Source organism: Hibiscus syriacus, unplaced genomic scaffold, assembly GCF_006381635.1.
Source record: "Hibiscus syriacus cultivar Baekdansim isolate YM2019G1 unplaced genomic scaffold, ASM638163v2 tig00111128_pilon, whole genome shotgun sequence".
Taxonomy (NCBI): domain Eukaryota; kingdom Viridiplantae; phylum Streptophyta; class Magnoliopsida; order Malvales; family Malvaceae; genus Hibiscus; species Hibiscus syriacus.
Window position 1 is genome coordinate 166697 of NW_024062989.1, and position 4260 is coordinate 170956.

The window sequence follows — 4260 nt, forward strand, 5'->3', positions numbered from 1 at the left end:
CCGCTTACACTTCCCTCTTACCCCCCCGGCATCTTTGAAACGCCATGATCGCCATAGCTACTTCTGGTGCTTTGTCGTTGCCAATCTCTCTATGCAGATCATGCAAGGTTTCTAAAAAGGTACCTTCTTTTTTCTGCTTCTTTATTGGATTACTTTACCTGTGTCGTCCTTCAAATTTTAAGGAAAAAAAAATTAGCTTTCACAGTGCTTGACTTGTCATTGTTTGGTGGCTATGAGGTTAAAAAGTTTGGGTTTTGATTTATTTTTAAGCTAAAAGTAACTGGGTTAGTCCTTATTCTAAATTTTCTTAAACTTGTGTGATCCTTACGTATGTTGCATTTTGTATGAGTTTATATGGTCATTTCACTTGCATTCATTAATGGAGAAGAAACTTATTTATGCTAAGTATATGTGTAATATTCTGCTTAACATATTTGGACATTCTTTAACTTAATAGTTCAAATGATTTTGTTGATCTGTTTTTTCAACTTTGTAAAACATTGTTCATTGTTTGATTGTCCTACTTGAGTAATTTAGGGTTACTGCAAAATTATGGTCAGTTTATGCATGGCTTATATTTCGGCATTGGTGCTACTTCAGGGAGTTAAAGGAGGGTTTGGGGTGTTTGCCGTGTTTGGGGAGGAGAATAGCTTGGGGCCATGGGATAAGAAGAGCTCGTGGGGCACGCTGTTCGATGTAGAGGATCCGAGGTCTAAAGTCCCACAATGTAAAGGGAAGTTCTTAGACGTATATCAGGCATTGTAATTGGCTAAATATGATATTCAATACTGTGATTGGCGGGCTCGGCAGGATTTGCTTACAATCATGCTTCTCCATGAGAAGGTCTTCTTAAATCTCAACCCCATATTCTTCTTGCAGATCACTGTGTTTTGAACTTTTGGTTTTGTTTTTAGTTGTTTTTGACAAGAAAAACTACGTTTTATTATGTTTTTACTGTTTACCTATTAACACTTTTGCAATTTAATCTTGTGGGAAGTTTTTGTTGGTTACATCTTCGTAGTTATGGTTTTAGGTAGTGGAAGTGTTGAATCCGTTAGCTTGGGAATACAAGTCTATTGGCAGCATGAAAAAAGAACTCGCGGAGTTGCAAGGAGAACTAGCACAGGCTCACAAGCAGGTGGACAAAATTAGCATTTAAATGTTAATGAAACTATGATTCTTATAATCTGATTAGAATATGTATGCCTCAACAAGATATATAAATAGATCAAACGGTTCCGGCTATCCAATTGATGAGATTTTACCGTTTCTTTTTCTACGGTTCAATCTAGGATTTGAATTAAATACCTTATGAATGCATTATTCATGACAAAAAAGGAAAAATTGTGTGAGGTCATGTCTTCGGTTTCATAGTCAAATTTGATTCTGACTCCAGAGATAACAGGTACATACATCAGAAGCAAGGGTTTCCGCTGCTTTGGATAAACTAGCATACCTGGAGAAATTGGTTAATGGTAAGCTGTTGGAAGATAAGACCAAAACAGAGTCCAGCGTAGCATCCCCTTCTTCAAGTACATCAACACAATCTCTGGATACGTTGAAGAGGAAGTCTCCCCGAAAAAGCTTGGATGTGTCAGGTCCGGTTCAACCATATCACCCCCGCTTGAAGAATTTCTGGTATCCTGTTGCTTTCTCCACTGATCTGAAGGATGACACAATGGTAAGCTGTAGTTTGGAACTATGATGTTGCTTATCATCTCAATACTGATCCGTTTATGTCATGTCACAGCATATTTGCATAAATCCTAGTTTTGAACAGGTTTATCGGGCCGGTCCTTTTATCTCATAGGTCTCGTTAACAGATGTTTTCTTGCTAATGTCTTGTTCTTTCTCACTTCAGATTCCAATTGATTGCTTTGAGGAGCCGTGGGTTCTTTTTCGAGGAAAAGATGGGAATCCAGGATGTGTCCAGAACACCTGTGTACAGAGAGCATGCCCTCTTCACCTTGGTTCAGTAAATGAGGGTCGTATCCAATGTCCCTGCCATGGTTAGTAAAATTTTAGCTCGCTATCGTTTTTTTTTTGTTTTGAAAAAGCGATACATATCAGGGAATGATCTGGGTTTGGCCTGGGGATGACCCACCGATGGAAACTCTTCCTTATTTATTACCTCCTCCTGGATTTGAAATTCATGCCGAGGTATGCTCTAGCTGTTTTCAAAGCCCATTCTGATTGCAAGTATCACGTGAACTTCGCTTAAATGGTAAAATCTCTACAATCTCATTCTCACCTCAATATTTTGGTTTGCTGATAATTGGCACAGATTGTCATTGAACTTCCGGTTGAACATGGGTTACTGTTGGATAACCATTTGGATCTTGCCCATGCGCCTTTTACACACACGTCCACTTTTGCCAAGGGATGGACTGTCCCCAGGTTTGTTTCTGCATTTAATTTAGCAAATATGTTTATAATCTTTTATATTCTGGTGTGGAGGCAAAAAAAAGAAAAAAAACACACTTCTGTGTTAGTTTTTGGCACAACTAACAAATGATAGTTTGGATGATATATTTTTTTTAAAATGACTTGGAAAGGAAAAAAATCACAATGATAAGATGCTAAGAGTGCGTTGTAGGTATCTATCTTGAATATGTAATCTGACCGTGCATTATCCAAAAATCTCAGTCTGATGAAGTTTTTGACGCTTGCATCTGGTCTCCAAGGGTACTGGGTCCCTTATCCCATTCACATGGAATTCCGACCACCTTGTATGGTGCTATCGACTATTGGCATATCAAAGCCTGGGAAATTGGAAGAACAGAGTACCAAAGAATGCGCAACTCACCTTCACCAGCTTCATGTTTGCTTACCGTCATCGAGAAATAAGACGAGACTATTATATAGAATGTCACTAGATTTTGCTCCCGTGTTGAAGCACATTCCTTTTATACACTATTTATGGAGGCATTTTGCGGAACAGGTAAAATGATATCCTACTTTTATGTTCCTTGTATGGTGGGTTGGTGAACAAATTAAGTACTTTCTGAACACGTTCTTGAAATTCTCACTTGTATGTCCGGATGAGTTGCTGAACAGATTGGTGGTAGTGTTCGATAGGCTGATAACTAATAATGCATAAGATTTTTGTTAGCAAGTGCTTACAAGAAGTATGCAACAATGTCGCCTTTAATCGCTGCTCCTACAAGTGTTATTAATTTATTTAATGCGTAACTAATACAGGTCTTGAATGAGGATCTGAGACTTGTGATCGGCCAGCAAGAACGATTAATGGGGCAAATGTCTGGAATTGGCCGGTAGCCTATGATAAGCTAGGAGTGAGGTACAGATTATGGAGAAATGGTGTTGAACAGGGATCTAAACAGTTACCCTTCAGCAAACCGATGTAAGTTCCGACCCTAGCAACCATTTTAATATCCCTTCTCACATCATCGCCTATCAGGGCGACTCTCGAACATATTATTAAGGTTTGGCATTCGCACACTGAAGGGGAAAGGAGATTATGCGGAAACTGTGAATTGATCTGAGACCGGTACGAGTTGTTGTTAACAAGCAAACCGCACACCGATTTGTTATAGATATTCATAGTATTTTTAACTTTTAACTTATTTTGTTACCGTTAGAATGTCTAAGATCACATCAGCTAAACTCCAGTAACATTTGAGACGTAACCAAATATGTTAATAAGATTCACAACATTTATTATTTATAACTTATTTTATTATTGTTTATAACATTCTAGGTACAACTTGTTATGTTACTACAATTGATGATTTTTGTGTCTGTGAATCTAAATTTTTAAAATTAATATTTTCTTTACCGCATTTTACATATAAAGGTAACATTTTTATTTACAACCATTATTATTATTATTATCAATACATATAACTTTTTTTAATTCATATTTATAACCTTGTCTATTTCACTCCCGACTTGTCCCTTTTTTAAAAGTTCATGCAATGTTATTTTAACCGCCTCACATAATTGCTTCCCCTAGGATCTTCTGTTTGAGCTCAGAAATTACAATCTATATATTAACTCTTCATTTTCTCTTTCGATTTCCCTTCCTGTTTTCTCATTGGTTCTCTATCTATTCCAATCAGATCAGATAAGGCAAGATTTTAGTACCCAATTCATCTGTTTCTACTTTTGTCTTCTTTTCATTTTTTTCCGGTAAAGGTTCGGATTTCATTTCTGTTTCTCTAATAACATTTTAGAAAAAAAGGCAATTCAAATTTCAATTTTTCATGTTCTTAATTTATTAATTATCAACTTATCGTG

At 36.9% G+C, this 4260-nt stretch overlaps 1 pseudogene; it reads left to right on the forward strand.

Annotated features, from left to right (window-relative positions):
• Positions 1–3663, forward strand: LOC120154317 (annotated as a pseudogene).
• The last annotated feature ends 597 nt before the right edge of the window (positions 3664–4260 follow it).